Below are 13,220 nucleotides of genomic sequence, written 5' to 3' on the forward strand. Positions count from 1 at the left end.
ATGTGGCTTTATGGTATAGTCTGAAGTCAGGGAGCCTGATTCCTTCAGTTCCATTATTCTATCTCAGGATGGCTTTGACTATTCTGGGTATTTTGTGCCTCCAAACAAACTTTAAAATATTTTGTTCCAAGTTCTGTGAAAAGTATCCTTGGTAATTTGATAGGAATTGCATTGAATCTGTAGACTGCCTTTGGTAGAATATTCATTTTGACAATGTTGATTCTTCCAGTCCAAGAACATGGTATATCTTTCCATCTGTTTGTGTCATCTTTGATTTCTTTCATCAATGTATTACAGTTTTCAGAGTACAGGTCTTTTGTCTCTCTTGTAGGTTTATTCCTAGATATTTTATTCTTTTGATGCAGTGGTAAATGGGATTATTTCCTTAATTTCTCTTTATGATATTTCATTGTTAGTATATAGAAATACAGCTGATTTCTGTGTATTAATTTTGTATCCTGCAACTTTCCCAAATGCATTGATTAGGTCTAGGTCTCTGGTACCATCTTTAGGATTTTCTAAGTATAGTATCATGCCATTTGCAAACAGTGATAGTTTTACTTCTTCCTTTCCAATTTGGACTCCTTTTATTTCTTGTCCTTCTCTGATTGCCATGGCTAGGACTTCCAAAACTATGTTGAACAGCAGTGGCAAGAACAGACATCCTTGTCTTGTTCCTGATCTTAGCAGGAATTATTTCAGCTTATCACCACTGAGAATGATGTTCGCTGTGGGTTTGTCATTTATGGCCTTTATTATGTTGAGGTAGGTTCCCTCTATGCCCACTTTCTGGAGGGATTTTATCAGAAATGGCTGTTGGATTTTATCAACAGCTTTTTCAGCATCTATTGAGAGGATCATATGGTTTTGATTCTTCAGTTTGTTAATGTGGTGTATCACACTGAATTATTTGTGGATATTGAAAAATCCTTGCATCCTGGGATAAATCCTGCTTGATCATGGTGTACAATCTTTTAATGTATTGTTGGATGTGATTTTCTAGTATTTTGTTGAGGATTTTTGTATCTATGTTCATCAGTGATTTGGCATGTAATTTTCTTTTTTTGTGATATCTTTGTCTGATTTTGGTATCAGGGTGATGGTGGCCTCATAGAATGAGTTTGAGAGTGTTCCTTCCTCTGTAATTTTTTTGGAATAGTTTCAGAAGGATAGGTGTTAATTCTTCTCTAAATTTTTGATAGAATTTACCCGTGAAGTCATCTGATCCTGGACTTTTGTTTGTTGGAAGTTTTTAAAACACAGTTTCAATTTCAGTACTTATGATTGGTCCGTTCATCTTTTCTCTTGTTTTTATTTGTCTTGGTTTAGTCTTGGAAGATTGTACTTTTCTAAGAATTTGTCCATTTTCTCAATGTTGTCCATTTTATTGGCATATAGTTGCCTGTAGTAGTTTCTTATGATCCTTTGTATTTCTGTGATGTCCGTTGTAACTTCTTTTTCATTTATAATTATATTCATTTGAGTCCTATCTTTTTTTTTTATTGATGAGTCTGGCTAAGAGTTTATCAATTTTGTTGATCTTTTCAAAGAACCAGCTTTTCGTTTCAATGATCTTTTCTATGGTTTTCTTTGTTTTTATTTCATTTATTTCTACTCTAGTCTTTATGATTTCTTTCCTTCTGTTAACTTTTGGTTTTGTCTGTTCTGCTTTTTCTTGTTGCTTTAGTTATAAAGTTAGGTTGTTTGAGATTTTTCTTGCTTCCTGAGGTAGGCTTGTATTGTTATAAACCTGCCTCTTAGAGCTGCTTTTGCTGTATCCCATAGGTTTTATATTGTTGTGTCTTTATTGTCATTTACTTCCTGGTATTTTTTAATTTCCTCTCTGATTTCTTCTGTGATTCATAGTTGCTAGTAATGTGCTGTTTAGTCTCCATGTGTTTGTGATTTTTGCAGTTTTTTCTTGTTGATTTCCAATTGTATAGCATTGTGGTTGTAAAAGATGCTTGATATAATTTCAGTTTTCTTAAATTTACCAAGGCTTGATTTTTGGCTCAGAATGTGATCTATCCTAGAGAATGCTCCATGTGCACTTGAGGAGAATGCATATTGTTGCTTTTTGATGAAATTTTCTCTAAATATCTATTAAGAATCTGGTCTAATGCATCATTTAAGTCCTGTGTTTCCTTGTTGATTTTCTATCTGGATGATCTGTCCATTGCTATTAGTGGGGTTTTAAAGTCCCCTGCTTTTATTGTGTTACTGTTAGAAATTTCCTTATATAGTGAGGTGATCTTATATTGGGTGTATATATATTTACAATTTTTATATCCTCTTCTTGGATTGATCCTTTGATTATTATGTAATGTCCTTTTTTGTCTCTTATTCTTTATTGTAAGGTCTATTTTGTCTGATATGAGTATCTTTTGATTTCTTTTGAGTTTTCTTTTGATCCTGTTTGCATGGAATATTGTCTTCCATCCTCTCAATTTCAATTTACATGTGTCCCTAGAACTGAAGTGGGTCTTTTGAAGACAGCATATATATGGGTCTTGTTTTTGTATCCATTCAGCCAATCTATGTCTTTTGGTTGGGGAACTTAGTCCACTTATATTTAACATAATTATTGATATGTATGTTCTTATTGCCATTTTGTTAACTGTTTTAGATTTGTTTTTGTTGGTCTTTTTTCTTCCCTTCTTCCCTTGTTCTATTCTCTTCTGGTTTGATGACTATCTTAACTGTTGTGTTTGGATTGCTTTTTCCTATTTGTGTGTGTATATATTGTAGATTTTTTTTTTTTTTTTGCAGTTTACATGAAGTTTTGATATAGGAATTTAGATATATACAAGATTGTTTTAAGTTGTTGGTCTCTTAATTGAAAGTGCATCTCTAGTTTCCTGCATTTGTACCCTCCTCTTCTCATGATTTCTGGTCTTGGTAGCATATTTGTGTATGGATGATTTCCTACCTTTACTATATGTATGTCTTTACCAGTGAGCCCTGTCATTTGTAATTTTTTTTTCTTTTGCCTTTTTGCCTTTACTAGGGCTGCTCCCGTGGCATATGGAGGTTCTCAAGGTAGGGGTCTAATTGGAGCTGTAGCCACCGGCCTACACCAGAGCCACAGCAATGCAGGATCCGAGCCGCCTCTGTGATCTGCACTACAGTTCATGGCAATGCCAGGTCCTTAACCCACTGAGCAAGGGCAGGGATCAAACCCGCAACCTCATGGTTCCTAGTAGGATTCATCAACCACTGTGCCATGACAGGAACTCCCTGTAATATTTTTGTTTCTAGTTGTGGTCTTTCCTTTTCCACTTAGAGAAGTTCCATTAGTATTTATTGTAAAGCTGGTTCAGTGGTGCTGAATTCTCTTAGTTTTTGCTTATTTGTAAAGCTTTTGATTTCTCCTTCAAATCTGAATGAGATCCTTGCTGGGTAGAGTAATCTCGGTTGAAGGTTTTTTCCTTTCATCACTTTAAGTATATTGTGCCACCCCCTTCTGGCCTGTAGAGTTTCTGCTGAAAAAAAAATCAGCTGATAACATTATCTGGGTTCTCTTGTTTTTTTTTGTTGTTTGTTTGTTTGTTTTTGTTTTTGTTTTCCCCTAGTTGCTTTCAGTATTTTCTCTTTGTCTTTAATTTTGGTCAGTTTGATTAATAGGTGTTCCTCCTTGGGCTATTTTCTGTGGTACTCTTTGTGCTTTCTGGATTTGAGTGAGTGATTGCTTTCCCATGTTAGGGAAGTTTTCAACTATTATCTCTTCAAATATTTTCTCTGGCTCTTTCTTTCTCTCTTCTCCTTCTGGCACCCCCATAATACGGATGTTGGTGTGTTTAATGCCATCCTAGAGTTCTCTTAGACTGTTTTAATTTTCATTTTCAATATTTTTTCTTTTCTGTTCAGCATCAGTGATTTCCAATGGTCTCTCTTCCACCTCACTTATTCATTCTTCTGCATCCTGTATTCTGCTGTTAGTTCCTTCTAGTGAATTTTTTGTTATTGTATTTTGCATTTCTGCTTGCTTAAATTTTTAAATCTGCTTGCTTAAATTTTTAAATCTTCTATTTCTTTGCTCGATGTTTCTTGTAATTTATTAATCTTTGCCTCTAGTTTATTTCTGAGATCTTGAATCATCTTTACTATCATTAATCTAAAGTCTTTCTCATGGAAGTTGCTAATCTCCAGATTACCTAGCTCTTTTTCTGGGTTTTTCTTATTCCCTTATCTAAGTCATAATTCTTTGCCTTTTCATTTTGTATAGATTTTTGATGTGGTCTCCTTTTTGCATACAATAGGGTTGTAGCCTCTCTTGCTTCTGATGTCTGTACCCCTTGTGTCTGAAGTTGATAATGGGGCTTGGTGTGGGCTTCATGGTGGGAGAGCCTGGTGCCTCCCCACTAGTAAGTGGAGCTGATTCTTATCCCTCTAGTGGGTGTGGATTTGTCTCTGGGCATAATTAGAGGTGGTTGTGTGCCTGGTGGGTCTTTAGGCAGGCTTTTTGCTGATGAGTGGGTCTTTGTCCCCACCCTCTTTGTTGTTTGTCCTGAGGCTTCTTATCCCTGATGGGTGGGCCAGCTTTTTCCAAAATGCCCACCTCCAGAGGAGTTCATGCTGATGATTTTTCCCAAGACCTTGACCTCCAATACCCTTCCCCCACAATGAACCATAGTCACTGTTTTCCTAGGAGAGCCTCCAAGAACTGCAGACAGGTCTGACCCAGACTCCTATGGAGTCTATGCTTTGCTGTAAGACCCACTGAACATGAAAGCTTGTATGTGTCTTTCAAGAGTTGAATCTCCATTTTTCCAGTCTTGTGGAGCTCCTGTGCAAAAGCCCCACTGCTGCTCAATGCCAAATGCTCTGGGGGCTCCTCCTCCCAATGCTAGGTCCTCAGGCATGGGCATCTGACATGGGGCTTGGAACTCTCCTGTGGGTGAGTCTCTGTGATACAGTTACTTTCCACTCTATGGGCCACCCACCCAGCGGGTATGGGGTTGCTTATATCAGGTAATTAATTGCCCCTCCTACCTTCTTGATGTTGCCTCCTCTTTGTCTTCTGTAGTATCTTCTTTGATAGTTTCCAGTCTATTTTGTTGAAAGTTGTTTAGCAGTTGGTTGTAATTTTGTTGCTTTTATGAGAGAAGATGGGTTCCAGTTATTCTGTTCTGCCATCTTGATCCTGTCCTCCTGGTACTTTGAATAAAGAGAGCAAGCTTTCATCAGACTTTTGTCTGTATCTGTTTTTTTTAATTATTAATTTGTATCAGTATGTAGATGACTTACAATGTTACATTAGTTTCAGGTGTACAGCAGTGTAATTCAGTTATACATATACATATCTATTCTTTTTCAGATTCTTTTCCTATATAGGTTATTCTCTTTAATATATAGTAATTATCTATTTTATAATTATCTTGTTAATTATCTATTTTATATATGGTAGTGTATATATGTTAATCCCAAACTCCTAATTTATCCCTCCCATATTTCATATTTGGTAATCATAGATTTATTTTATATGCTTGTGAGTTACCCCTGTGGTGCAGTGGGTTAAGAATCTGACTGCAACAGCTTGGGTCACTGTGGAGGTGCAGGTTCAATATCTGGACTAGCACAAATGATTAAAGGACCTGTTGTTTCCACAGCTGTGGTATAGGTCACATTTGCAGCTCAGATTCCATCATTGGCTGAGGAACTTCCATATGCCATGAGTGTTGCCATAAAAAAAAATTCAATTGTATACATATACCACATCTTCCTCATCTATTTCTCTGTCAGTGGGCATTTAGGTTGTTCCCATGTCTTGACTGTTATGTATAGTACAGCAATGAACATTGGGATCCATGTATATTTTTGAAATATGATTTTATTCAGATATATGCCAGGAGTGGGATTTCTGGATCATATGGCAGTTCTATATTTAGTTTTCTGAGGAACCTCCATCGTATTTTTCCTAGTGGCTGTACAAATTTAAATTGCCACCAACAGTATTAGAGGGTTCCCTTTTCTCCACACCCTCTTCAGCATTTCTTGCTTGTGGACTTTGTGATGATGGCCCATCTGACCAGTGTGAGGTGATACCTCATTGTAGTTTTGATTGGCATTTTTTAAATACTTAATGATGTGGAGCATCTTTTCATGTACCTTATGGCCATCAGTCTATCTTCTTTAGAGAGATGTCTACTTAGATCTGTGCTTTTTTGGATTGGGTTCTCTTATTCATACTGAGCAGCATGTACTATTTGTATATTTTGGATATTAACCCAAAATGACATTAATGACTGACATTATCAGTCATATCATTTGCAAATATTTTCTCTTATTCTGTGGGTTGTCTTTTCATTTTATGAGTTTCTTTGTTGTTCAACAGCTTTTAATTTTATGTCCCATTTGTTTATATTTGTTTTTTTTTCACTAGTATGGGGCTGAATCCAAAAAGATATTGCTGCAATTTATATCAGAGTATTCTATGCTTTCCTCTGGTCTGATCTAAGTTTATCTGGCCTTACATTTATGTCTTTAATCTAATTTGAGTTTATTTTTGTATATGGTGTTAGAGAATGTTGTAATTTCATTCTTTCACATTTAATGGACCTCTTTGTCTTTTCTCCATTGTATATACTGACCATTTCTCATAGATTAGTTGACCATAGACACGTGGGTCTATTTCTGGGCTTTGTACCTTGTTCCATTGATTTGATCTGTTTGTGCCAGTACTATACCTTTTTGAATACTGTAGCTTTGTAAAATAGCCTGATGTCAGGGAACTTGATTCTACCAGCTCCATTTTTCTTTTTCAAGATTTCTTTGGCTATTTGGGGTCTTTTGTGTTTCCATACAAATTTTAAAAGTTTTTGTTCTAGATTTGCAACAACAAAAAAATGCAATTGGTGATTTGATAGAGATCTCATTGAAACTGTACTGAAGACTGCCTTGGGTAGGGATGGCTTTCCCCTTTCTTCTGCTGATTATTAGCTGTGGGTTTGTCATAAATGGATTTTATAATATTGAGACATGTCCCCTTTATACCTACTTTTATCAGAGTTTTTAATCATGTATGGATGTTGAATTATGTTAAATGCTTTTTCTGCATTTATTAAGATGATCATGTTTTTATTCTTAAGTTTGCTAATGTGGTGTATTACACTGATTGATTTGTGTATATCGAACCAACCTTTTGAAATTGGGATGAATCCCACGTGGTCATGGTGTTTTATCTTTTTTATATGTCTTGTTGGATTTGGCTGGCTCAGATATTTGGAGAACTTTTGCATCTATATTCGTCAAATATGTTCGTCTATAATTTTCTTATTTGGTAGTATCTTTGTCTCATTTTGGTATTAGGATGATGTTGGCATCATAGAATGTCTTTGCAAGCATTCCTTCTTCATTCTTTTGAAAGAGTTTAAGAAGCATGGGTATAAGTTGTTTGGTAGAATTTGCCTGTGAAGCTGTCTGGTCCTGGACTTTTGTTTGTAGGGAGGTTTTTTGTTTTGTTTATATAGTAAATTTCATTTTGAGGGATACGTGTATTCATATATATATATATATATATATTTCTTGACTCAATTTTGGTGGGCTATAATCAAGTTTCTAGAAAGCTGTCCATTTCTTCTAGGTTGTCCATTTTATTGGTATGTAGTTGCTTGTAGTTCTCGCATGATCCCTTGTATTACTGTGTTGTCAGTTGTAACTTCTTTTTCATTTCTGATTTTATTGTTTTAAGCCCTCTCACTTTTTTCTTGATAAGTCGGCCTAGAGGTTTATAGATTTTCTTTATTTTTTTCAAAGAACTAGCTTTTAGTTTCATCAGTCTTTTCTATTGTTTTCTTCATGTCTATTTCATTTATTTCTGCTCTGATCTTTATGATTTCTTTCCTTCTACTACCTTAGGGTTATGATTGACATTCTCTGAGTACTTTAGCTGTAAGTTTAGTTTTTGGATTGTAAGAATCAATATTGTCACAATGAGTATACTACCCAAGGCAATCTGCAGATTCAATGTAATGTCTATGAAATTACCAGTGTTTTTTTTTTTTTTTTTTTTTTGCAGATCTAGAACAAAAACTCTTAAAATTTGTATGGAAACACAAAAGATCCTGAATAGCCAAAGCAATCCTTTTTTTTTTTTTTTTTTTTTTTACTTTGTAGGGCCATACCCACAGCATATGGAAGTTCCCAGGCTAGGGGTCCAATTGGAGCTATAGCTGCCAACCTGAGCCACAGCCACAGCAACATCAGATCCAAGCCACATCTGTGGCCTACACCATAGCTCACAATGATGCTGGATCCTTAACACACTGAGCGAGGCCAGGGATTGAACCCACACCTTGTGGTTCCTAGTTGGATTTGTTTCTATTGTGCCATGATGGGAACTCCCAAAGCAATCCTGAAAATGAAAATGGAACCAGAAGACTCAAGATCCCTGATTTCAGGCTATAGTACAGAGCTACAGTATTCAAAAAGGTATGGATGGTACTGGCACAAACTGACATATAGATCAATGGACCAGGATAGAAAGCCAAAAAATAAACCCACATGCCTATGGCCAACTAATTCATGAAAAGGGGGCAGCAGTATACAATGGAGAAAGACAAACAGATCCACTACATGTAAAATAATTAGAACATTCTCTAACACCACACACAGGAACTCAAGTTGGGTTCAAGACCTAAATGTAAGACAAGATACTGGAAAACTCTTAGAGGAAAACATAGGCAGAACAATCTTTTACATAAATCACGGCAATATCTTTTTGAATACAGCTCTTGGACTAGTGAAAATAAAGACAAATATAAACAAATGGGACCTAATTAAACTTAAAAGCTGTTGCACAGCAAAGGAATCCATAAAATGAAAAGACAACCCACAGAATGGGAGAAACATTTGAAAATGATGCTACTTACAAGGGATTAATGTCCAAAATATACAGATAGCACATGCAGCTCAATATTAACAACAAAAAAAGCTACAATCAAAAAGAAAGGAGGGCAGAAGACCTAAGTAGACATCTCTCCAAAGAAGACAGACCAATGGCCAAAAAGCACATGAAAAGATGCTCCATGTCAATATCAATTATAGAAATGCAAATCAAAACAATGAGTTAGACCTCACACTGGTCAAAAGGGTCATCATCACAAAATCCACAAGTAAATGCTAGAGAGGGTGTGGAGAAAAGGGAACCCTACACTCTTGGTGGGAGTGTAAATTAGTACAGCCACTGTGGAAGACATTATAGATGTTCCTCAAAAAACTAAATATAGAACTACCCAATTTTGCAGGAATTCCATTCCTGGCATATATCTGAAGAAAACCATAATTCAAAAAGATACATGCACCCCAGTGGTCATTGCAGCACTATTTACAATAGCCAAGACATGGAAGCAACCAAAAGTCCATCCAAAAAAGAATACATCATGAAGATGTGGTACATACATACAATGAAATTCTACTCAGCCATAAAAAAGAATGAAATAATGCTATTTTCCACAGCATGGATGGACTTTTTCTTTCTTTCTTTTTTTTTTTTTTTTTTTTTGCTTGTTAGGGCCATACCCATGGCATATGGAAATTCCCAGGGTAGGGGTCAAATAGGAGCTAAGCTACTGGAGTACACCACGGCCACAGAAATACCAGACCTGAGCCGAGTCTGCAATCTACACCACAACTCACGGCAATGCTGGACCCTCAACCCACTGAGCAAGGCCAGGGATTGACCTGCCTCCTTATGGATCCCAGTCAGATTCATTAACCACTGTGCCACAATGGGAACTCTTTCTTTTTTTTAATTGATGGACCTTATTATACTAAGTAACTCAAAGACAAATATTATATGATATTATTACGTGTAATCTAAAATATGACACAAATGAATTTATCTACAAAACGGAAAGAGACTCACAAACATAGAAAACTAGCTTATGGTTACTAAAGGGGAAAGGTAAATTAGGAAAATGGGTTAACATATACACACTACTATATATAAAATAAATAATCACAAGGACCTACCGTATAGCACAGAGCACTCTCCTCAGTGTTCTGTAGAAACCTATATGGGAAAAGAATCTGGAAAAGAATGGTGTTTTACACACACACAAACACACTCTGCCAGGCACCTGAAACTAATACAACATTATAAATTAACTTTACTCCAATATAAAATTAAAATATAAAAGGAAAGAGGTAAGATTTATTATAGCATGTCATCATATGAAATCTTAGGGTTCATTATTATACATGAACAGTAATAATACTTCTACAGAATTTTCAGTTATTTATGTGAATTATCATCTTTATTTATCTTTTGATTTGTTTTCTTTTTAAGGCCACACCTACAGCATATGGAATTCCCTGGCTAGGGGTCATATTGGAGCTGCAGCTATAGGTCTATGCAACAGTCACACCAATGCTGGATCTGAGCTGCATTTGTGACCTATGCCACAGCTTATGGCAACAACAGATCCTTAACCCACTGAGTGAGGCCAGGGATTGAACCTACATCCTCACAGAGATTATGTGGGCTTCTTAACCCACTGAGCCACAATGGGAACTCCTGAATTACCATCTTTAGTTATGAAATCTTTCTTTCAAAAGATATTGCCAAATTATAGATTATTTAAACTCAAATGTTGAGTAAGTGTTTGGAAATCACAGTTAATAATTACTCAGGAAATATAGACATTTAATTTGTGCAAAAAAAAAAAAAGACTGGGGAGGGTTCAAGTACAAATATTTGTGGTATGGTCATGTGGAATATGATCTTTTAAGAGTCTAATTGTTGAATTTAAAAAAAAGTAAACGAGAATTATAGAATAATGTATTTGACCTTGGTATCAGAAGGTCTTGAGAGTGAAATGCATAATAATACCATCTGCTTTACAAAGATTGTTTACTTTCCATCACTGCAAGTGTTATTGAAAAAACTGATAGACTCCTTGCAAAGTGTTTCCTACTAGTTGGAGACTGAAACAACCTAAATGGTATCTAAGATTTTTCCTAGCTGAAGGCCCTGTGATTTATTTCCTATAATTGAATCATTCCCATTAGATAGAAATAAAAAAAGATATTTTTCAAATCTCACAATATCTTTTTGAAAATAGATAATGTGAGTAAGCTACTTTGCCTTCATGGCACCATTTCTTAAAACCACTCCAAATGATCCAATAGAGGCAGGGACTATTTTTAAATTCCAGAGGTTCTCTGGCTCCAAACCACTATGGAAACCCATTTATAACAGCAAAATCAGGTGCCAGATGGAAAATTCAGATACTGGACTGTTTGGTTTGATATGAGATACATGGCATCCCTACTAAGGATAAAGTGATTTATCACAAACCTATAAATTGGAGATTTATAGATTAGACATTTTGCATGAAGACCACTTCTCCATTCCAACTGACTGAAACAAAGAGCCCACTTTGCTCAGAAGTCTAGGTACAGGAGGATGTGACTGTTTGTCACTGATGCCCTCTGCAGCAGGTGATTGCTACCTTCACATTTTCCAGTGGGTAGTTAGGAAAAGATTTGCAAAATGCTCTTTGCTTTACTACAATTTTAAAAACAATTACAGTTGGGGCATCTGGGATGGAGTTTCCAGGACACCATTTCATGGATCATTGCTTTAGTCCCACTTACTGGTACAAGAACAGTGTTCTTGTTTTACATCTCTCCTCACTGTGGGAATCCAGTGTTTGTGCCACATATGGATGGATGTTATTCTGGGAACCAGGGATACCCCGAATGTTCCCATTTACTGTGGTTGCTGGCCGCTCCTAGATGATAAAGCACACCTGAATTATTAGGATCATTATGCTGAATATCTTCTTCCTTTTTCAGCCATTTTTGTTTCATTTTGTTCTAATATAATCCAGGGAGAAGACACAGAAGGCAAAGACCTGTAGTATGCCTTTGAAAGCCAACAGTGCTTGACCATACTTCTGCATTTCTGTCAGCATGGAACAAAGTTACTTTCACAAATACTCTGTGACTGTAGTACTATCCAGTATGGTTGCTACTAGTGATCATGTGATTACTGAGCACCTGAAATGGGTCACATACAACTAAAGAACTGAAAATTCTGGCTGAAATGATATATGCAATAAGTATAAACACATTGGATCTTTTAGTAAAGAAAAAATATTTCTTATAAAGTTTTACATGATTACATGTTGAAATTTTGATTATACTTGGATGAATAAAATATATTATTAATTCAAATAATCTCACCTGTTTCTTTTCACTTTTTAAAGTATGGCTAGTAGAAAATTTAAAGTTACAAGGTTGGAAGGAGAAAAGATGGCAGAGTAGAAGGGCTTGAGCTTACCTGCTTTTATGAAAACACAAAAATCATGACAACTGCTAAACAACCATGGGCAAAAAGCCTAGAATCTATAACAAAAAAGGTATTCTACATCCAAAACAAAGATGAAGCCACAATGAGATGACAGGAGGGGCACATTTGCCATACAATCAAATCCCATATCCACAAACTGGAAAATAATTATATCACAGAGATTTTCCCACAGCAGTCAGAGTTCTGAATCCAACATCAGACTCCCAGTCTGGGGGTCTGGCATGGGGATGAGGAATCTCCAGAGCATTTGGTTTCGAAGGCTAGTGGGGCTTGTGTGCAGGAGCTCCACAGGACTGGAGAAAACATATTCTATTCTTAGAAGGTCTTTGTGTCCACTAGGACCCAGGGAAAAATCAGTGAATCCACAGGGGCTTAGGGCAGTCCTACCTGCTGGTCATGGAGAGTCTCCTACAGAAGCAATTCCTATCAACTCACCAATGACCATTTTTGCAGACCTAGAACAAAAACTCTTAAAATTGTTATGGAAATAGAAAAGACCCTGAGTAGCCAAAGCAATCTTGAAAAAGAAAAATGCAGCTGGAGGAATCAGGCTCCATGACTTCAGACTATACTACAAAGCTACAGGTCATCAAAACACTATGACAATGGCACAAACACAGACATATAGATCAATGCAATAGAACAGAAAGCCCATAAATGAACCCACCAATCTATGGTCAATTAATATTCAAAAAAGTAGTCAAGAATATACAGTAGAGAAAAGATGGTCTCTTCAATAAGTAGTGCTGGGAAAACTGCACAGCTATATATAACAGAATGAAATTAGAACATTTTCTAATACCATACACAAGAACTCAAACTGGGTTAAAGACATAAATGTAACACAAAATACTGGAAAACTCTTAGAGGAAAACATAGGCAGAATACTCTTTAACATAAATCA

Source organism: Phacochoerus africanus, chromosome 2, assembly GCF_016906955.1.
Source record: "Phacochoerus africanus isolate WHEZ1 chromosome 2, ROS_Pafr_v1, whole genome shotgun sequence".
NCBI lineage: Eukaryota > Metazoa > Chordata > Mammalia > Artiodactyla > Suidae > Phacochoerus > Phacochoerus africanus.